A 23,424-nucleotide genomic window follows, 5' to 3' on the forward strand; every position below is an offset into this window, starting at 1 on the left:
CATCCCGGCTTGTGCAGCGTTAATGGAACTATTCGCCGCGCCCCCCCCACCGCCGCGCAGCTCCGCCCCGCCTCCTCGCCCGCCGCCGCCTCAATCGGCCGTGCCGGAGTCACGGAGCGAGTCCCCCGTGGTCCCCCCGCCTCCTCGCCCGCCGCTGCCTCGATCGGCTGCGCCACTCCTGAGCTCTGCTGTGCCATCACCGCCCCCGCCAAGCCCCATCCCCGCGCCGCAGCCGCCCCCGCCAGGGTCCCCCGACACTGTGCAGCCGTATCCCGCCGCCGCCCAGCCGTATCCCTCCACGCAGGGCAGCCTCGCCTCAGAAGCCGCGAGCAGGGAGGGAACGGATGGGAATGATGCAGCTCCAGTGGCAGGGGAGACGGAGAGCCCCTCTGCCGGAGCTGATGCTTTAAATCTAACACAGGTTAACTCTGAAAAGCAGCCAGATTTGTTTGCAATGAGTCCCAGAGTCCCGCCAGCGAGCGACGGGGATCTTGCAACCCAGAAAGAGAAAACGAGTTCCGAGAGTTTGTCAGCGCTACCTTCTGAATCAAAAAATCCTCCAAAGTGCTCAGATTATGCTCAATTAACAGATTGGCATGAAATAAGACTCCAAATCTGTAAAGATGAAAGTCTTAGTCTATTAGCTAAGCCTGTGATAGCTAGCCAACAGCCTGACAGTCCTAAAACGTGGGCTCCCATCCCCACTCTCGAAATTAAAGAACTAAAAAAGGCTGTAAGATACAGTGGCATTTGCTCACCGTATCTTAAACAACTGCTAAAAAGTACCCTAAAAGGAGCACATCAAACTTTAAAACGCATTTTAAATCAACAGAAAGGGGGAAAAGCCCAGGCTACACCTCAAAGAAGGTTGAATAAACCTTGTATGTTTTTAATTTCTTGAACAGCTCTGCAGAAGAGCCTGATCCCCCCATTTACAGATATTTCTTGAACAATAAAAAAGCAAAACTGAAAGAACACCCCCCAGTTTTAATTAAGAATTTAGCGTCAGGAAAAATAGAAAGACCATACAATCTTATAATGTGGGGAAAGGGATTTGCATGTCTCTCCACGGGTGAAGGAACCAAGTGGATTCCAGCAAAGAACGTGAAGCTGTACCACGCATCAAAGCCTGCTGTCGGTTCCACTTCAGCCAGTGACCCCGCGAGTGGGAGCCGAGAAGCCGTCACCCAAATGTGAACTAGGCAGAACCACTGAGAGAAGATCATCTGCCAGAAACGGCTCAAGAAAAGAATGGAGTTCTAGTATTATTTGTGTAGATGCATGTTGTTTTTAACCTTTTGTTTTTGTTTTTGCAGTGAAGCTTTACCTGTAAATCAACCAAAGACAAATGTCTGGGTTGCTTTAGCCAAATCGTCAGGCTCCGATACCATCTGTCTGTCTGACACAAGCCCTGACAAACCTTTCTCAACTTATTGAGTGCCTTTCCCAGAAGGTTTTAGTACAGTTACAAAACCTAAGGGACCTAGCTAACCAAATTACAACAGATAACCCGTCTTGGCTAGACAGTTTGTTTAATGGTTGGAGCTTTGCACCTTGGCTAAGGGAACTCTGTAAGATAGGCTTGATTATTCTAGTAGTAATAATTATAGTTTTAGTAGCAGTACCTTGTATACTTCAGTGTGTGCAAAAAATGACAAGTAGGACTGTTTCTAATATCTTAGTTGTGCGTCAGAACGGGGGAGATGTTGGGGAAGATGAAACAGGAAAGCCTTATAAATATGATTGCCTGACAAAAGATTTTGGGAATATGAAAACTATAAGCGACATCGAAATGAAAGCCACTTTTGAAATACCAAGTCTTAGTTACTGAGCAACTGGAAAACAATGGTATGGCCGACTGAATGTAATCCCCTCTTGATTGAACAATACCCTCTGCTTGCAGGCAGGTCCAAGGGTCAGAGCAGACCCTACTAGCTCAGCAGAAGGGGTCCAAAGAGTAGTTTTTAGAAGTTAAGATGTAACACTCTATGGTAATATAAGAACTCTTATAGGCTGTATGTAAATGCTATAGGATTTGTATCTTGTATTAGATTGGTTAGTGACAATTAGAATATTCAGTACAAAAGATGATTTATTGTATTGTAACCAGGACTTCAGACACTCTTACTATTCACTCTTACTATACTCTACACACATTCTCTCTCACTACTTCTTCACCCTCATTCCTCTTTCTCCCTCTCTCTCTTTACTTACCCACTTTCTCTCTTGCTCTCTTGGGCCTGCTCAGAGCTGCCAGCTGCAGCTCTAAGCAGTGCCCCTGTACCCACGCCCTTTGCAATAAACCGCATGTTCCAAGATCTGACTTCAGAGATCTCCTCGTATCCGTCCGTCACCGTCTCCCACCCGTCACCATCCGTCTACGCCTGGTCCAGACTGAACCCCAAAGCTCCCAAGAACCCACAGGCAACCTGATCAATTCTCAGGTGTCAAGGGTAGTTCTCTGCCGTGTCAGCCATCTTCAGTGTTTTATTATCAACTTTAAAGGACTGTCATGGGGAATTTTCACGTTTTCATCTGAAGAAACACCACCCATGTTTACTAACAAACAGAAAAACTCTGCCGGAGAAAAGCTTTTAGCTCCGGAATTCAGCTTGCAATCTGGCCTCAGAATTCCCACTTCCCAGGCAATTTATCTAGCCTACTACACAAACTACAGCACTTTAAAACTACTAGAAGCAACTAACTTTAACAAGGAATAAATGCGCGTAAGTGAAAATCTAGTCTGAGCGGGATTTGAATTCACAGCCTCCCGACTTCCCAACTAACCAACCTATAGCCTCTGGGCTCTTGTGGATTCAACGGAGGGCATCCCCTCCTCTCCACAGATCTGCAGGGGAAGGGTTTAAGCTTTCCCCTTACAAGGGCCTCTCTGCCCACACTTTCAAACCCCAACCTTTCCACCTCCCTAGGAGATTTCCTTCCCTAGTGCTAGCACAATACCAGTCTCTTTTTTAACTGACCTCCCTTTCTGTGCTTCTGTCTTTCCGTGCTGGGTCCTAAAGCCCTGGTCACTGTCCTGGATTGTCACTTCAGCCTCTGTAGTTCACCGGCAGAAAGAGAGGGGCAAAGCAAGATGTTTTTCAACCCAAGACTGTGAGTTTCAAGGCCTCTAGGGTCTCTTTGTGGTCGTCAGCTACCTGATGCCTTTTCCTGGTCTTAAAATCAAGAATCAAACACAGTTGGAAGGGAAAAAGGGGTTTTACCTCAGTATTTATGTTAAGGATCCTTAGGTGCACAACGTCCAGGTGGAATGAGCTGAAATGCACACTGCAATGCACACCCACAATAGATCGGGTATAACAGTATAGGTCTTAGTAATTAGCATATCTATCAAAGATTGCCCAATGAGAGGCTCGAGTGAGTCCCCCTCCCCGAGGAACCTTCCCCCTGGATGGTCCTATCTCAGTTTACACAATGTGTTCTGGAGAGGACCTTGGTGTGTAAGAATTTCTGATCCCTAACTATGGAGCTTCTAAGATGTTTAGTCTCTTAGCTTGACAAATAAGCATAAGAATGTAAGCTAAAAAACACTAAGAATACAAAAGCAGTATAAAGGTATTTAAAAGGGGTATAAAAGAAAAGGCAAAAAATCATCATGGCATCACCGTCATGTAGATGCTCATGTCCCCAAGAGTCGGGCTAATGAAGAACATCGTAACAACAACAAGGTAGATCAGGCTGTGAAAATAGAGGTGTCACAGATAGACTTGGATTGGCAACATAAAGGAGAGTTGTTCTTAGCTCGATGGGCCCACGATGCCTCAGGCCATCAGGGCAGAGATGTCACTTATAAGTGGGCATGAGACCGAGGGGTGGATTTAACCATGGACAGTATATCCCAGGTTATCCATGACTGTGAGACATGCGCTGCGATCAAGAAGGCCAAGCGAGTGAAACCCCTGTGGTATGGTGGGTGATGGTCCAAATACAAGTATGGGGAGGCCTGGCAGATTGATTACATCACACTGCCTCAAACCCGCCAAGGCAAGCGCTATGTGCTCACAATGGTAGAAGCCACCACAGGATGGTTGGAGACCTAACCTGTGCCTCATGCTACTGCCCGGAACACCATCCTGGGCCTTGAAAAGCAAGTCCTTTGGAGGCGTGGTACCCCTGAGAGAATTGAATCTGACAACAGTACTCATTTCAAGAATAGCCTTATGTTGGGGTTTTAGTTTAGTCCTAGTTTTTTTCCTGTTAAAGGAATTTTTTCCCATATGCATGTTGCTAGGGGACAAATGGCTGTACTTAAGAAAGACAAAAAGCTGCCCACTGGGTGTGGGGTGGGCCTAGCTACTCCTTTGTTTCACCTGGGTGTGGAGTCAGTTCGCTCTCGGCGTTCTCTGGGAGAGGAGCCTGGTTCTTTTCGGCCGTTTTTCTTTCTGCCGAGAAAGATCCCAGGACCCCCGGCCCACCTTCCCTGCCCCGCTGGAGGCCGAGCTGTGGCCACCCTGCCCCGCCGCTGATTCAAGCCTTCGCTGCATTGTAGCTGTGCTCGTCCTGCCTGCCTGGACCTCCAGGGGGTTCCCCGCTTGGATACATCGCGTCTGCCACCCAGGATTTTTGCTCATCCCTGCAGCTCCAGCCTGCCGTTCCAGCCTGCTGTTCCCAAAGGTCCAGCCGGACACCGGGGCCAGCCGTCTGGGGTTTGTGAATCCTTTGTCCTGTCCCTCCCGGGATCCCAGGCCACCGGCGCCGCGTGCTCCCCGAGCTCGCTCCGGAGCACCCCCTGCAGCCGCGGGGAAACCATCGCCCCTGCCCTGCTCACCGGGAGCCGCCAGTGCCCCTTCCCGCTGTGACCGGAACTGCACCGGAGGAGAAAGGGCTCGGCAGCCGAGAAGGCTGGGACTGGGTTTGTGTTTGCTGTTACTGCCATAGTTGTTGTTGTTTTGTTTGACTGTATATATATATATATATATATAATAGTAAAGAACTGTTATTCCTATTTCCCACATCTTTGCCTAAAGGCCCTTGATTTCAAAATTATAATAACTCGGAGGGAAAGGGGTTATATCTGCCACTCCACGGGAGGCTTCTGCCTTCCTTAGCAGACACCTGTCTTTCAAAACCGAGACACCTTATTAACACCTGGGCTAGAGAACATGGCATTGAGTGGGTGTACCATATCCCTTACCATGCACCAGCAGCTAGGAAGGTTGAACGGTGTAATGGATTACTTAAAACCACCTTGAAGGCACTGGGTGTGGGAACTTTCAAAACCTGGGAGATGCATTTAGCAAAAGCCACCTGGTTAGTTCACACCCGAGGCTCCACCAGCTGAGCAGGCCCTGCTCAATTTGAACCCTTACAAACAATAGACGGGGATAAGGTTCCAGTGGTGCACATGAGAGGTATGCTTGGAAAAACTGTTTGGGTAAAGTCTGCCTTGAGCAAAGACAAACCCATCCGTGGGGTTGTTTTTGCTCAGGGACCAGGTTGCACCTGGTGGGTGATGCCAAAGAATGGAGAGACCCGATGCATACCTCAAGGGGACCTTGTTTTAGGGTGAACTACCCATGGCACTGTACTTCTATCCGTATCTGCATATATATATGTATATAATTAGGGTAATGCATGTATGTATATGGTTAAAAGGTTTAAATTTGATGCAACATGTTAGTATGGGAAAAATTTGGGGTGGATAATGTTGGGGTTTTAGGAGTTCTCCTTTTGTTTTTCTTTTTCTCTTAAAGAATTTTCCCCATACGTGTTGCCAGGAGACAAATTGCTGAGTATTTAAGAGAGACAAAAAGACCCGGATACAGGGGGAGGGGTCCAACTGGCCACTCTCTTTCACCTGGGGTTTTCTCGTGTAGGCCAGGGATGATGCTAGATTTTGAACTGGGAAAAAGGGGTTGGGTACAGCCCCTAGGGCTCTTGTTTTCTCCCGGCGTTTGGAGGAAAAAAAAGGCTGACATTGTTGTGGAGAGAATTTGTAGCCGCTGCAGGTTTCTGCCTTCTGCTGCCTTCCTTCTATCGTGAGTGGAGCTTGCTCGCTGGAACGGCTGTTACACTGGGACCCTAACACCCTACCCCACTAAGAGAGGGACCTTTTCACCATCTGGTCAGGTGCCTCAGGGAAATACCCCGGGATCCCAAGCACGCCTTTCCCTGCCCCCACTGTTCCTTTGCCGCCGTTGCTTCGAGCCTTGGCTACACTGCAGCTCCGCACGCCCTGCCTGCCGGGACGTCCCGGGGTTCCCACTGCAGCTCCGCAGTTTGATACATCTTGTCTGCCACCTGAGATTTGTGCTCGTCCCTGCTGTTCCATCCTGCTGTTCCTGAGGGTCTGGCTGGGCACCAGGATCGGCTGCCCAGGGGGTTTGTGAAGTCTTTCTTCCGTCTCTTCCCAGGATCACAAGCCGCCATTGCCTCATGCTCCCCGAGCTCGCTCCGGAGCACCCCCTGCAGCCGCGGGGAATCATCGCACCTGCCCTGCTCACCGGGAGCCACCAGGGCCCCTGCGGGCTGCGACGGTAACTGCACCGAAGGGGAAAGGGCCTGACAGCCGAGAAGGCTGGCACTGGGTTTGTGGTTCTGTTTGCTGTTACTGCCATAGTTATGGTTGTTTGTTTGCCTTGTTATACACATATAGATATATAATAGTAAAGAACTGTTATTCCTATTCCTCATATCTTTGCCTGAAAGCCCCTTAATTTCAAAATTTTAACAATTCGGAGGGAAGGAGGTTATATTTTCCATTCTGAGGGAGTCTTCTGCCTTCCTTAGCAGACATCTGTCTTTCAAACCAAGACAGTACCCTTTGGCTTTCCTGGGCCCTTCCCCCAGGTGGGACTTCCAGTCACCTGGCCACTCTGGGGCTAGATTGGGGTATCAGGGGTGAGGCATGGAGCACTCCCTCCAGTGTGCCAGTGATTGGCAGCCACTGTGGGGATGGGATACAGGCCCGGAGAGGGTGGGGTATAAGAGACAGTGCATTGCCTCACCAAAGGCAAGGCCCGACCTGCCCCTTTCCCGCACACACACACACATGCACACACACACACAAAATGTTTTGAGCCAGCGATCTCCTACAGTCTCTCACAACTCCCTGGATAAATGAGAATGGAGCACTGGTAACAACAGATATGGAGAAGGCTGAAGTACTCAACAAGTTCTTTGTCTCAGTCTTCACCATCAGTCAGGATTCCCAAGTCTCTCAAGTCCCCAGACTTCAAGGTGGGGGTTGGGGGAGCAGAGCCTCTCCCACTGTAAGTGAAGAGCAGGTTCAAGACCACCTGATAACATTGAATAGGCACAAATCTACGGGGCCTGATGACATGCATCCTTATGGGAACTGGCTGATGTTGTTGCCAAGTGACTCTCCATCATATGGGAAAAGTCCCCAGTGACAGAAAAAAGGGAAACATCACTCCTATTTTTAAAAAGGGAAGAAAAGAAGACCTGGGGGACTACAGACCAGTAAGCCTCACCTCTGTGCCTGGGAAGATCATGGAGCAGAATGTCATGGAAACATGTTAAGGCTCAACAAAACAAGGAGGATATCCAAGACAGCCAGCACAGCTTCACTAAGGGCAAATTGTGCCTGACCAATCTGGTGGCCTTCTATGATGGAATGACTGCAGTGGTTGACAAGGGAAGACCAACCAATGCCATCTACCTAGAATCTTCTAAGGCTTTTGACACAATTCCACTCATCATTATCTCTAAACTGAAGAGCTATGGATTTGAAGGGTGGACTATTCAGTGGATAAGGAGTTGGCTGGATGGACGCAGCCAGAGAGTTGTGGTCAACAGCTCAATATCTGGATGGAAATCAGTGATGAGTAGTGTCCCTTGGGGCTCTATCTTGGGACTGGTGCTCTTTAATATCTTCATCAATGACAAAGGGATTGAGTGCACCCTCAGAAAGTTTGCAGGTGACACAAAGCTGAGCGGTGCAGGTGACATAACAGAAGGATGGGATGCCATCCAGAGGGACCTGGACAAACTTGAGAAGTGGGTCCATGAGAACCTCTTGAGGTTCAACAAGTCCAAGTGCAAGGTGCTGCACCTGGGTTGCAACAACCCCAGACATGAGTTCAGACTGGGAGGTAAACTCATTGAGAGCAGCCCTGCGGAGAAGAACTTGGGGGTGCTGGTGGATGAAAAGCTGGACATGAGCCAGCAGTGTGTGCTTGCAACCCAGAAGGCCAACTGTATCCTAGGCTGCATCAAAAGAGGTGTGGCCAGCAAGTCAAGGGAAATTATTCTTTCCACTTCTACTCTGCCCTCTTGAGACCCTGCCTGGAGTACTGTGTCCAGTCCTCAGCACAAGAAAGACATGGACCTCTTGGAAGGAGTCTAGAGGAGGGCCATGAAGATGATCAGGGAGCTGAAGCACCTCTGCTATGAAGACAGGCAGAGAGAGTTGGGGTTGTTCAGCCTGGAGAAGAGAAGGCTCTGGGGAGATCTCATTGTGGCATTCCGGTACTTAAATGATGCCTTTTCCTGGTCTTAAAATCAAGAATCAAACACGGTTAGAAGGGAAAAAGGGATTTTACCTCAGTATTTAATTTTAAGGGCCTTTAGGTGCACCACGTCCAGGTGGAATGCACCAAAATGCACACTGCAATGCACACACACAATAGACCGGGTATATCATTATAGGTCTTAGTAATTAGCATGTCTATCAAAGATTCCCCAATGAGAGGCTCAAGCGAGCCTCCGTCCCCAAGGAACCTTCCCCTGGATGGTTCTATCTTAGTTTACAAAATGTGTTCTGAGAGGACCTTGGTGTCTAAGGCTTTCTGATCCCTAACTATGAGGCTTCTAAGATGTTTAGTCTCTTAGCTTGACAAGTCTAAGAATGTAAGCTAAAAAACACTGAGAATACAAAAGCTATAAAACGGTATATAAAAGGGGTATAAAAGAAAAGGCAAATAATCATCATGGCATCAAAAGGGGGCTTATAAAAAAGAGGTAGAGTTTTTACACAGGCAGATAGTGATAGGACAAGGGGGGTTGCTTTAAATTAAAAGAGCAGAGATTTAGATTAGATCTTGGAAAATTCTTTACTGTGAGGGGTGGTGAGGCACTGGCAGAGGTTGCTCAGAGAGGTTGTGGATGCCCTTTCCCTGGAAGTGTTGAAGGCCAGGTTGGATGGGGCCCTGAGCAACCTGATCTAATGGGTGGGTTCCCTGCCCATGTCAGGAAGGTTGGAACTAGATGATCTTTGAAGATCCCTTCCAACCCAAACCATTCTATTATATGATTCTATAATAATAATAATATTAATAATATTAAAAGGAAACAAAGCGAGAATAACACTCAAGAGAAACAAGTGATACACAATACAATTGCTCAGCCCATCTCCAAGTAGCAATCAGTCCTTCACGGACAATTTCCCCCAGTTTATATACTGGGCATGACGTTCTATGGTGTGGAATATCCCTTTGGCCAGTCTGAGTGAGCTGTCCTGGTTATGCTCCTGTTATGATCCAGTTATTAAAGTTATTAGAAATGCCTCTGCCCGAATTAAGGTGCAAATGAGACTATATGCCAAAGTCAATAGCATGGGTTTTATTTAATAGTAAATATGACAGAGACAGAGGGAGAGAGAGAGAAAAGAAAGAAAAAGGAAATAGGTGGGGGGGACAGAAAGAGAGTGACAGAGAAAGAATAAGGAAAATATCACCACTTCGTGGATCCCAACAATGTTCCATTGATCCTTCCAGATGGTTTTCTTGGTGGTGCAGCTCTGCCCAAAAAGCATAGAATCCGATGGGTTAATATATGGTCAGGCTAGGTAGGAAAACCCAGGCACCTTCCTGGGGGGGGGGGGGAGTTTGCCATTGTCTCTTACAACAGACTCTGAGTTTGTTGCATCACATGCAGTCCTGCGGTGCAAGGCTTCAGGAATGACTCTGGGGGGCACTTCAGGGGGCGTTTGATGGATTAAGGCACCCCCTCAGGTGCTCCTCATGTGAATGTCCCGTGGATGTAGCCTTCCAGGCATTGGGAGTTACATAGCTAGTTTGCGTAAGGGAGGATGGGTTCACTGCCCCTGAGCAGAGGTTACAACACACCGAAACTTTTTCCCCCCACCTCGGTTGGGGGGGGAATGTCGGGGTCCCTCCCCCCTGCCATGTACCCCTGGGAGAGGGGCCCTGGGGGGGAGGCACGGAGTTTCCCTAGCCCCTGGTCAGCCTCGTTCCCCATTGGTTGTTTTTGTGCTCCCCTGCGTGGGCAAGGACCCTCGGGTCCCGTGATTGCGACAATTCCTTGGCAGAGCTCCAGCCATGCGGCTGGAGAAATAAACATCTCTGAAACATCTATCAAGAATCGGTCCATATATATTTCTTTTCCACAGCCCTCGTTGTTTGATACATCATGTTACAGTAATCCCCACTGTAACAGGGGAAATCTGTGCAAACCTACTCCCAGCAAAATGGGTCTGTGGGTTATTGTTGCAGTGGGGTTTCCTGCAACATGCATTAGACAGCGAGGCCCATGGAAAGAAATACGGACCGGTTCTTGATAGAAGTTTCAGAGATCTTTATTTTCCAGCCACATGGCTGGGGAACTGCTGAAGAACTGGTCAATCACGGGACAACCAGGGTCCTCCCCGGGCAGGGGAACACAAAACAACCAATGGGGAACAGGATTAGGGTACATGTGACCAGGGAGCAGGGAGACCCTGTGCCTAGGCCATGCCTTTACCCCAGGGTCCCCTCTCCCAGGACCCCATGGCAGGGGGGAGGAACCCCAACAGGTTATGGCCTCCCCCACCCCAAAGCAAGCCAGAGATGATTCTTAGTATGGCTGCTGGGTTTGGCTTGCATTCTTTTCCTTGTTCATTTGTTTACTTCTCCCTGGGCCTGAGATGATTGAAGAATGAGTTTCCTTTTATCTAATCTCAGCAGTTTGACTTTCAGTCCAAAGTTCCAGTCAGGCATTCTTTAGGGAGGGGTGGGCTTCAATGTCTTCTTTATACAGTTTTGCTATAATGAGCAAAACTTTATATCAGTGTTTGAGGCATGAGCTATTTCAGTCTCTGACAGCTCCCTCCCAGCTCCTTGTGCAGCTCCTCACTGGCAGAGCATAGGACACTGAAAAGCCCTTGACTTAGGATAAGCACTGCTCAGCAACAGCCAGAGCATCACCATGTTATCAATATTATTCTCATAGTGAATCCAAACCACAGCACTGTACCAGCTACTAGGAAGAAAATGAACTCTATCCCAGACAAAACCAGGACAACTTAGGATGATAATAGGTAGTAGTGAGGAGCATGTTTACGCAAACTTTAAACTTTTCATTTCCTCAGTTCTTACTTTACTGATTTTATTTTATTTTTTTCAAATAGACATGAACTTTCTTTTGTCTTTTAGGAAACTAGTGGGTTGACGCTGGCCAGATGCCAGACACCCACCAAAGACACTCTCTCCCTCCCCTCCACAGCCGGATGGGGGACAGAAAATATAATGAAGGGTTTGTGGATTGAAATAAGGACCAGGAGAGATCACTCATCAAATACAGTCACGGGCAAAACAGACTCAACTTAGAAATATGAATTTAATTTATTACTAACAAAATGAGAGCAGTGTCTTGGTTTGAAAGACAGGTTTCTGCTAAGGAAGGCAGGAGCCTCCCTTGGAATGGCAGATGCAACCCCCCTTCCCTCTGAGTTATTATAATTTTGAAATCAAGGGGCTTTCAGGCAAAGATGTGGGAAATAGGAATAACAGTTCTTTACTATTATATATCTATATGTGTATAACAAGGCAAACAAACAACCATAACTATGGCAGCAACAGCAAACAGAACCACAAACCCAGTGCCAGCCTTCTCGGCTGTCAGGCCCTTTCCCCTTCGGTGGAGTTACGGTCGCAGCCGGCAGCGATGCTGGCGGCTCCCGGTGAGCAGGGCATGTGCGATGGTTCCCCCGTGGCTGTAGGGGGCGCTCCGGAGTGAGCTCAGGAAGCACGTGGCACTGGTGGCCTGGAATCCCGGGGAGGGATGGAACAAAAGCTTCTCAAATCCCTGGGCAGCCAATCCCAGTGTCCGGACGGATCCTCGGGAACTGCAGACTGGAACAGCAGGGACGAGCACAAATCCCGGGTGGCAGACGAGATGTATCCAAACTGTGGAGCTGCGGTGGGAAGCCCCCAGAGGTCTGGGCAGGCAAGGTGAGCACGGCTACAACGTAGCGAAGGCTCGAAGCAACGGTGGGGACAGGGCTGCCACGGCGTGGCTCCCAGCAGGGCAGGGAAGGCCGGCTTGGGATCCTGGGGTTTCTTTGGTAGCAGGAAAAGCAGCCGAAAAAAGCAGTCTCTCTCTCGGTCCAAACACCAGGAACTGACTGTCCACACACCCAGGTGAAACAAAAGAGTAGCAAGATGCACCCTACTTCAGTGGCTAGGTCTTTTGTTTTTCTTAAGCACTCAGTAATTTGTTCCCCAGGCAACATGTATGGGGAAAATTCCTTTAACAGAAAAAGAAACCAAAAAACCAGGAGAACTCCTAAAACCCCAACAAGCAGGTTAATGAGAAATAAAATAAACCCTTAAAAACACCTTCCCCCTACCCCTCCCTCCTTCCCAGCTTTACCTCCTACCCCATTGGTGCAGGGAAACAGGGAATGGCGGTTATGGTCATTATGGTCAGTTCATCACATGTTGTTTCTCCTGCTGCTCAGGGAGAGGAGCTGTTCCCCTGCTCCACCATGGGGTCCCTCCCACAGGAGGCAGTTCTCTGCGAACTTCTCCAATGTGAGTCCATCCCATAGACAACAGTTCCCCCAAACTGCTGCCATGTGGGTCACTCTTCCGCAGGGTGCAGTCCTTTAAGGACAGGCTGCTCCAGTGTGGATTCCTCTCTCCACAGGCCTCCCACAGGGTCACAGCCTCCTCTCAGGCATCCACCTGCTCCAGCATGGGGTCCTCCATGGGCTGCAGGTGGATCTCTGCATCCCCTGGATCTCCATGGGTTGCAGGGGGACAGCTGCCTCACCATGGTCTTCACCACTGTCTCGGTTTTGAAAGACAGGTGTCTGCTAAGGAAGGCAGAAGCCCCCCTTGAAGTGGCAGATATAACCCTTTTTCCCTCTAAGTTATTATATTTTGAAATCAAGGGCCTTTAGGCAAAGATGTGGGAAATAGGAATAACAGTTCTTTACTATATATATGTATATAACCAGTCAAACAAAACAACAACAACTATGGCAGTAACAGCAAACACAAACCCAGTCCCAGCCTTCTCGGCTCTCAGGCTATTTCCCCTCGGGTGCAGTTCCACTCGCAGCCGGCAGGAGCGCTGGCGGCTCCCGGTGAGCAGGGCAGGTGCGATGGTTCCCCCGCGGCTGCAGGGGTCGCTCCCGAGCGAGCTCGGGGAGCACGCGGCACCGGTGCCCTGGGATCTCGGGAAGGGATGGAACAAAGGCTTCACAAACCCCTGGGCAGCCGATCCCGGACTCTCAGGAACAGCAGGCTGGAACGGCAGGCTAGAACGGCAGGCTGGAGCGGCAGGGACGAGCACAAATCCCGGGTGGCAGACGAGATGTATCCAGATGGGAAAACCCCACGGAGGCCCAGGCAGGCAGGGCGAGCAGAGCTACAGCGTAGCAAAAACTCAAAGCAGCAGCAGCGGGGCAGGGCAGCCACAACCTGGCCTCCAGCAGGGCAGGGAAAGCAGCTTTTGGGGTCCCGGCGTTGTTTCCAGCAGGAAGCAAAGAACGGCCAAAAAGAAAGAAGCAGCAGCTCCTTTCTCTGCAGCTTCTCTCTCCGGATGCTCAGAGCGAACTGACCCCACACCCATGTGTAGACAAAGGAGTAGCCAGGCCCGCCCCACTCCCCTTTTTGTCTTTCTTAAGTACAGCTATTTGTCCCCTAGCAACATGCATATGGGAGAAAATTCCTTTAACAGAAAAAAAACTAAGACTAAACTAAAACCCCAGCAACCACGGGCTGCAGGGGAATCCCAGCTCTGGTGCCTGGACCACCTCCTCCCCCTCCTTCTCTACTGCCCTTGATGTCTGCAGCATTGTTCCTCTCACATATTCTCACCCCACTCTTCTCTGGCTGCAATTACAACTGCGCAACAACTTTTTTTTCTTTCTTCTTAAATATTCTATCACAGCTGTGTTACCACCATTTCTAATTGGCCCAGCCTTAGCTAGCAGCACGTCCATCTTTGGAGCTGCCAGGGATTGGCTCTGCCGGACATGGAGGAAGCTTCTAGCAGCTTCTCACAGAAACCACCCCTGTAGCCTCCCTCCGCTACCAAAACCAGGCCATGCAAACCCAGTACAGAAATGTGTGTTACTTTTAATTGTGTGACTTAATTGGGCAATGTCTCTTAGGAGACTGCAAAAAATGATGGTTCTGGGGTGGAAGACTTCCTGAAGCCTCCTTATTCCACAACCCTTCAGTAGTGCTTGTAAGTAAAGGTGGATATTTTTCTTGGCAGCTTAGTGTTCTGCCATAACCCTGTGGTGTAAATCAAATCTCTCCTGATGGGAGAGAGTTTTTAAAGTCCTTGCCAGGAGTTAGTTCGAGTGACAAATGGAGACTTTCAGCCTTCACTGCTGCTAGATAGTTGTTTATTAAGTCTTATCAGAGAAACAGAGTCACTAGCATGATCCAGACACAGCACAGAGCAGAGAATGCAGGAGAAAGCCTAATTATCAAGATTTACACAGCCTTTTAAAGATAATGTAACCAATGGTTACTAAAAACGTATTTTATTTTCACTTTTCTACCAATTATTCAGTAACACAGCCAAGAACTGTGGAATTTTTTGTCCAATCATCCCAAATTACTTTTACTGCAGAATATGGAGTAGTAGTAGAAGAAGAAGGTTTGGAGAACAACAATCCTCCATTTTGATGTTTTTTGCTCTTATCTATTTACTACAAAGAGAAGCCCAAAACCTCTAAATTTTTCACCCTGTGGCAATCTTACATAGTAGTCTATCATCTAATTCACACCATTGTATTTTCTAGTTCTTGTCTGATAGTTGGCAATTTTTTCCATGGACAAAGGTCAAAACAGTGTTGTTCAGGGGGGTAAGAACCCTTCAAAACAGGCAGAGAAATATTCTCTGCACTCTGGGTTCCTACAGTGTTCCATGGCTTTAGGACCACTGACCTTGACATCAAACATATTCTCAATTCTTACTGATTATATTCATGTCTCAAGTATCCATTGTAGTGCCTCAAAGTTTGATCTGTGGCTAGAATAACCATAAGAAAAAATTAAAATATGAGATTAGTTTTATCTTATGGTAATTTGATTTATTACTGTGGCAGGATGTCCCCCCCCCTCTAACAACACCTCAGCTGGTGCATATGGATGAGATAACACAGGCCAGGAAAAATGCCTGACAGGGAGTTATCTCTGGCATCAAGAGGGCTGAGATCCCTAGCTAAGAATAAACATCTTGGTCTAGAGAGCAGATGTAGCGAGAGATAAAAATTAAATATCATTGACTAAAGACGCTGCTTTACAATATAAAAGCTACACAAATTTTCACAGAGACAGAAGCCTATTACACACTCCCTGGAAACGTGCAGGGCTTCTTCCATGAAGTTTGGACACATCTCCGTGGATACTTTTCCGGAAATTGAGAGGAAGGGTCCTATGTATGCCCCATCAGAAATTGGATGGTAAAATACATTGAATCCTTGTCGCAAGATGGTTGGCAATAAAAGAGACGGGGCAGATTGCTTGGATGCAATAAGCCGATTTTATTGATACAGGGTTGAGCATTTATACCTTTTTAGCAGTTATATAAGCAGTTATATAAGGAGCAATCACTATAACAACAATATCTATGTTTCTTAATAACACTGCAAAACTAGAAGCTAGCACTATGACAGGTACATACCAAGCATGCCTTTTATGCTGACTGTTTCACTATAGGCCTTACTGCCTGCCACGGTTTGCGGCCTAGCAGCGTTAGCGTGGCTACTTCTGACATGAGTTTAGCAGTGCTCTCACTTCTGCTTTCTAGCTGTATCTCCACATCTCCCCCTTTCTTACCCACAAGTAAAATTTTCTTTGTTGACTTATCGATCAGTCTCTGAACACATTGCAAGACACATGGCAGACAAATCATCATAAGCAACAGCATGGTTAAAATATAAATTCCTGCTTTAGCTAAATGCTTAAGCCAGCCAGTAAGTCCCCATCCTCCAAGTATGCTTCCAAGCCAGTCGTTATCATTTACAACTCTCAGTTTGCTAACACTATCCTGAAGGGCTTGTATGTTAGCATGAATAGACAGGGAGTGATCAGACAGGTTCATACAGCATAAGCCTTCAAATTCATCACAGCCGTATCCATGCGCTAAAAGCAAAAGGTCAATTGCAGCTCTATTCTGCAGTGTAGCATGTCTCACGCTATCTACGTCTGTTAATAAGCCTGTTAAAGTAGAGCTAGTAGCATTAGTTTGTTTTGCAAGCCAGCAGCCAAGGTTATTCAAGGTTTTCAGGGCATGAGCTGTTCCGATAGATGGAATGATAGATGCAAACACTTGGGCTCCTAGGTTCCAAGATTGAACATTATCATCAAAATCTTGGCTATATGTGTGTGTGCTGCGTTTTGCTCGCACCAGTTTATGCAGAGATGGCAAGTTTCCTCGAAATGAGTGAAACATAATTAGTTGCCCAAAAGTGCAAGGATCTCCTATAGCTTTGCCTGGTATTCCTTTCCATGCTCTGTTTCCACATATCAAAAATATATTGTCCAGCAGTCCAATAGCATCACTTCCAGGAGTGACTGGTTGGGGCAAAGTATGATTACACCAGGCAGAAGCATTGGTGTAAACTCCTGTTCCTGAAACATCTAAGCCAAATTTTCTGCTGGGGCGGTTAGTATAGTTTAAATAAAAACATGCAAAGGACTGCGTGGACCCAAAAATATCCAATTCTTGGGGCTGCATAGGGAGAGGGGGAAAATTAAGGACCTTATTTATTCCTAAACCCCTGTCATTAGAAAAGTACCATCTAGCTGATTCACCAGCCTTTTTTCACCAACTTTCCTGGTACCACCAGGTTGGCTCAATTCGGCCCATGGCAGTACACTCCCTTCAAACTGTCAAATTGAATAAAGTATCCCATTCACTTTTCACTAAGGGCATAGCCACCAAACAGGTTTGAAAAGGGTCACCAGGGGAGGTCATGGACAGGCACAGCGTAGACTCATTTAAGGATTCAGCTAGCGTAAGCCAAACATTACATTCTGGGAGGGGTGGCATTGCAGCCACTTCTCTGTCGTCGAGAAGGAGCCCTGCTAAGAGGACTAGCCTGAGAAGGCAGGTCTGGCTCCCAAAGATACCATTGTGGAGGCCAGCCATACTCTTTCCACAGCGTGATCCTTTGTGCTACACAATTATAATAAGAATAGTACAAAGGATCTCGCTGTGGACAGTGTCAGGCCACTTTCGATTTGATGAGAATAATTTTTGCAAATAAAACAAGGAATAGGGTTGGTCTCAAGTCCAAGTATCTCTTTAAACCATTTCCAGTACTGCTCACGGAGAGAGACTTGACCTGCAATTATATTTTGTACTTCTGCTGCGGTGGGTCGTCCCTGGAACTCAAAAAGAGGTGTAAAATCAATAAGTCCCCTGGAATCAAGTAGAAGCTGGTTGAGCTGATAGTCGGGGCGAGGTGTCCTCTGTGGTCTCTGGAACTGAGGCAGAGGCTGGGATGGCTGGGGTCTCTGCTGATAGTGTGCCAGGGTGATCGAGATTTTCAGAGTCCTCAGGAGAAGCTTTTAAGGATTCTCTGAAGGGTCTCACGTTCTTGGCTGGGATCCACCTCGGGCCATTCTCTGTAGAAACACGGGCAAAACCCCTTCCCCATGTGATGAGGGGATAAGGTCCCAGGATCTTACCTGTTTCTGGGTCTTTAACAAGGACTGGGGCCTTCTGTTTGACTTCTAACTGTCGGTTACTGCCGAAGTGCCTTACAATCGGAAGGTTGGGATCCATCAGGGAGCAATTTAAAAAGTTAAACACATACAATGCCTTCTGTAAGCGTTCAGCAGGGCTAGCATTCCCCATTCCCCCTTTCTGTTGTAATAAAAGACGCTTTAGTGAACAGTGGGCTCGCTCAATAATAGCTTGGCCTGTCTTGTGTTTCACTCCCCAGAGGGCAAGAAAATTCGCAACTCTCTGGGAAATATATGCTGGGCCATTATCAGTTTTAATTTGTGAAGGAATTCCCAAGACTGCAAAGGCACTCATAAAGTGACAGCAAACATCTTTTGCCGATTCTCCTGTATGACAGGATGCAAACAGGGCACCTGAAAAGGTGTCTATAGAGGAATGTATATACTTAAGTCTGCCAAATTCAGGAAAATGAGTAACATCTGTTTGCCAAATTTCGAGGCTCTGGAGTCCTCTAGGGTTAACACCTCCAGCTAGAGAGGGAAAGGAGTGTCTTTGACAGTCTGGGCACACAGCCACAATATTAGAGTCTTGGTAAGAAGGCAAAGCAAAAGTTCTCGCAAGTGCAGCAGCATTCTGATGAAAAAATGAGTGGCTGATTTTTGCTTGGGAAAAGCGATCAGGCACTACTTGCGCAGGTAGCGTAAGTAGTTCTGCTTGGCGGTTCCCTTCTGCAATGAAACCAGGTAAGGTAGTGTGAGAGCTAGCATGCATTACAAAATATGATTCTTGTCTGTTATCTAAAAGAAAAACAAGTTGTTGTAACCAATAAAACAAATCTGCATTAGGCACATCTTTCAACACAGCAGCTTCAGCTCTTTCCACAAGTCCTGCAACATAAGCAGAATCAGTTATTAGGTTAAGAGGAATAGACCAGCATTCAAAGGCTCGTACAACAGCCGCTAATTCAGCAATTTGAGGAGATCCTGAAACAGTGGTGACATCTGAGTCCCATCGGTTGAGATTCAAATTCCACCACAGCATCACAGATTTGTAGCTGCGACCAGATCCATCTGTAAAAGCAGTTAATGCTTGCAAGGGAACTTCGCTTCTTTTGGGTAGTGTTAGAAGATTGAATCCTGCTGCTATGAGCTTGTGTTTCGGGGGGTGTGTGGAAAGCTGTCCAGAAAAATCGGTAAGAGCCATCTGAAACACTTCGGACTGTTGATAAAGCCATTGTAAATAAACAGCAGTAACAGGCAAACAAATCAAACAGAAATCAACACCTGCAAGTGTAACAAGTCTCTGTCTAGCTTTCACAATGAGCAAAGCAAACATTTCATGTTGGGTACTGACAGTTTTAGAGATGTGGTGTGGCAGAAAAATCCATTCAATAATTAATAAAGGGTCTGGCAAGTTAGGGTCCCACTGAAAAATCAAAGCATGAGGCTGTTTAGCTGGATTTAAAATTATTAAAGAAAAGGGCAGCTCTGAAGCCCAACGGGCTGCTTGCCGGTTTGAAATAGCATCAGCTACTTTTTGCAATGCTTGGCGAGCTTCCAGTGTAAGCTGCCGAGGTGATAGTAAATCAGGCTCTCCTTTTAACAGAGCAAACAGAGGGCTCAAGTCTGCATTTGAGATTCCTAACAGGGGACAAACCCAATTAATTGTCCCCAAAAGTTTCTGAGCATCATGCAAAGTAGAAATGTTTGTTTGAATTTGTAAAGGTTGAAGAGAAATACTCTGGGTCCTAATTCGCCAGCCCAGGTATTTCCAAGGGGGTTGATGCTGAATTTTTTCAGGAGCAACACAAAGTCCTGCTTGAGTTACAGCATTACTGACAAGGGCTAAGGCTTTCTCCATGACTTCTTGTTTTTCTGCAGCAATTAAAATGTCATCCATATAGTGATACAAAAGAGTGTCAGGCATGTCTAAGCGAATGGGACTGAGAATTTTTGCAACAAACCACTGGCAAATAGTGGGGCTATTTTTCATGCCTTGGGGCAGGACAACCCAGTGATACCTTTGCAAGGGTGCCTGCATATTGGTGTTTGGGACAGAAAAGGCAAATTTCGGTGCATCATCAGGATGCAAGGGAATGTCAAAAAAGCAGTCTTTTAAGTCAATGACTGTCAAGTGCAAATTTCGGGGGATCATGGTAGGAGGGGGGAGACCAGGCTGGAGGGCTCCCATGTCCTCCATAACAGCATTAATTTTGCGGAGGTCATGGAGCAAGCGCCATTTGCCAGATTGTTTTTTAATAACAAACACAGGTGTATTCCAAGGACTGGTAGAGGGGATTATATGTCCCTTTTGAAGCTGTTCCTGGACCAATTCAGTGAGTGCATGCAGTTTAGGCAATGGTAGGGACTATTGATCCACCCAAATGGGTGTCTCAGTTTTCCAGGTTAATTTCAGGGTGTTGCGTGCCTCAATGGTCCCTATTAAAAATCCGATTGAATTCGGAAACCCCATTGTGAGAGTACATCTCATCCCCATAACACTATGGGCACAGGTAGAACAAATGGCCTTACAGAGGCTGTGTGGTTTTCTGGTCCTGTCACTTGAATCAAATGGCGACTTTGATAACTGCGACTACTTCCTCCTAGTCCAGTGAGGGCCATAGGCATCTCCATAAGGGCCCAGTGAGAGGGCCACTTATCTTGAGAAATGACAGTAGCATCAGCTCTGGTATCTAAAATACCGGTGACTGTTATTTGTTGTCCCTGCGATGACAGGGTGCACCGACAGGTCGGACGCTTATCAGAAATTGTTTGTGCCCATAGTATTTGTGGGGTCCCTATAAAACCAGATTCTCCCACCTTGGTACCATATTTTTCTACAAAGGATGGTGAATCATGTGGGAGAGGAATTAATTTAGCTATGCAGGTACCTTGTGGGATAAAACATGGAGGGTTAGAGGTCCAAACTATGATCTTAATTTCATCCTTAAAATTTAAGTCCATAACTACAGGGAGAACAGAAAGTCCTGGAAGGCTGTTTGAGGACTTTCCTAAGAGTAGGGCACTCTTTTGGGGTCCTAGCAGTCCAAAAATTCCTGTAGGGAGCAAATGAATAGAAGAATTGTTTAACGTTACTGTGGTTGAGGTGTGTAGGTCCAATCCGGCACTCCCTGCAGTTGCTGGGCGAAGACTTGAGGGATGCTGCCGCTGGACATCTGCGGGGCTGACATCTGCGGAGCAGGAATCTGCGGAGCAGGCATCTGCAGGAGCGGCTGAGGCATCCGTGTCAGAGCGTGGCGCCGCCGTCCCACGCTCTAGTTCCAGTTTCCCTGGTATCCTTGGAGCAGGCGACCTTCGGAATCATACTTAGAGCGACATTGGTTAGGAGAATGTGGGCCTCTGCGGCACAGTGAGCACACAGGAGTGGCTTTAGGTTTATCTCTTTTTGGAGCAGAACAGTCCCTTCTCAAATGACCGGGTTTGCCGCAGCCGAAACAGACTCCTGAAGCTGCAGGGGGCCCTCTCATGGCTGCAAGGGCTGCAGCCATGGCTGAATATTGGTGTTCTAGGGTGCCAACACGATTGCACGCTTCAATCATTTCGACCAGAGTCGGATTCTGGTTAGGTAGAGACTTAATGAGTTTTTTACAGTCTGCATTGGCATTCTCAACAGCAAGCTTCAGAAGCAAAATGTCACGAGCTGCTGCGTTATCAATTTGGCATTCGAGCCCCTGCTTAAGTCGGTCGATAAACTGCATATAGGATTCTTGGGGCCCCTGAACAACGATCGTAAATGATTTCTGAGGCGTCTTTGCATCAGGGACCTTCAGGAAAGACTCCCTCAAGGGCTTCCTGGGGAATCTCTCGGGCTTGGACATTAGGGTCGATATATGGTCCCATTCCCATAAGCTGTCTAATTGTGAGGGCCGCCAGGGTCTGATTAGCATGACCCACATAAGTTAGAAGCAGATCCTGTAGACCTTTTCCCCACTCCTTTTCCCATAAAGCGTTTTGAGTGGGAGATAGCAGCAGCCGTGTCAGTGTTTTTAAATCATATGGTGTCATAATATGAGCTGCAAGCACAGAATCTAGCAAGGTCACAAAATACGGTGAACTGATACCGTGCTCTGTGGCTGCCTGCCGAAGCTCTTTGATCTCTGAGAAAGATATCTGTTCCCAATGGGCATTCCATTTTCTTGGTCCCGTATACAAGACCGGTGCCACAATCTTGTCTGCAAAGTCTAAGTCCCCTTCTTTTAATGCTTGTTGTTTCAAGCGGACCCAGGTCTCGTGAGGGTCGGGGGGAAACAAATCTGGCTCTTTTTCAGGATCGATAGATCCGGGGTCAAAGGGATCCTCTCTTTCATCCTCACTGCTGTCAGCTGGACCATAGCCAGCAGTAAATGCTTTTATAGATCGTGAGGAGCCCTTCTCCCTTTTTGTTGCAAGGTGGGGGCTGAAGCTTTTGGTGAAGGAGGCACAGTCTCTTCAATTTGTAAAGAGTTCTGAGGCTCCACTTCTGCGGAGGAGGAGCAAAGGGCATCCCCATTATCTTTAGCAAGAGATTTTTCATGAGCTTTTAAAGCTTCAAAAATTATTTTCCAGGAGGAAATCATTTGTGCAGCATTTTTATCACCATTAGCTGCAGCATTCCAAAGTTCCACTCCTACTTTATCCCATAAATCTGCTGTAAAAATCGTGGACTGAGTTACTCCTTCTAGTTTAGAAGCAGTCCATTGAAGTATAGTTTTTAAATCGTGCGCAGGCAAAGATTTGACTTGCTTGTCAAGCAGCGTAGACATAAGCGCAAGCACGTCTCTTTGTAGGGTGGTCATCCCCTGACCCTGGCCCATAGTTCCCTGCAGCAACTCACCTCTTTTCCAGAGGATCAATTGCTGGCCGGCGTGGCTCCCGCTTCTCCCCGCAGCTTAACCACAGTTCCGAAGGCTCCCGCTTCCCCTGTGGCTTAACCTTCGGCGAAGTTACTGAAGTTCCGCAGGGCGTTGCCGACTGTCACGTAGGAGGTAGCCCAGTCCTCACACGGAGGCACCAGTTGTCATGAGACGGTCGGTGATGAAAGAGACGGGGCAGATTGCTTGGATGCAATAAGCCAATTTTATTGATACAGGGTTGAGCATTTATACCTTTTTAGCAGTTATATAAGCAGCAATCACTATAACAACCATATCTATGTTTCTTAATAACATTGTAAAACTAGAAGCTAGCACTATGACAGGTACATACCAAGCATGCTTTTTATGCTGACTGTTTCATTATAGGCTGTTGGGGTTTTAGTTTAGTCCTAGTTTTTTTTCTGTTAAAGGAATTTTCCCTCCCCCCATACATGTTGCTAAGGGAACAAATCGCTGATCGTTGGATACTTAAGAAAACAAAGAGCTACCCACTGAGGGTGGGGTGTGCCTGGCTACTCTTTTGTTTCACCTGGGTGTGGGGTCAGTTCGCTCTCTGCGTCTGATAGAGAGAGGAGTCTGCTTGCTTCGGCTACTTTGCTTACTGCTGGAAACAACACCAGGATCCAAAAGCCGCCCTCCCTGCCCCGCTGGAGGCCGGGCTGTGGCCGCCCTGCCCTGCTGTTGCTTCAAGC

The sequence above is a fragment of the Coloeus monedula genome, assembly GCF_965178545.1.
Source record: "Coloeus monedula genome assembly, chromosome: W".
NCBI classification, from domain to species: Eukaryota; Metazoa; Chordata; class Aves; order Passeriformes; family Corvidae; genus Coloeus; species Coloeus monedula.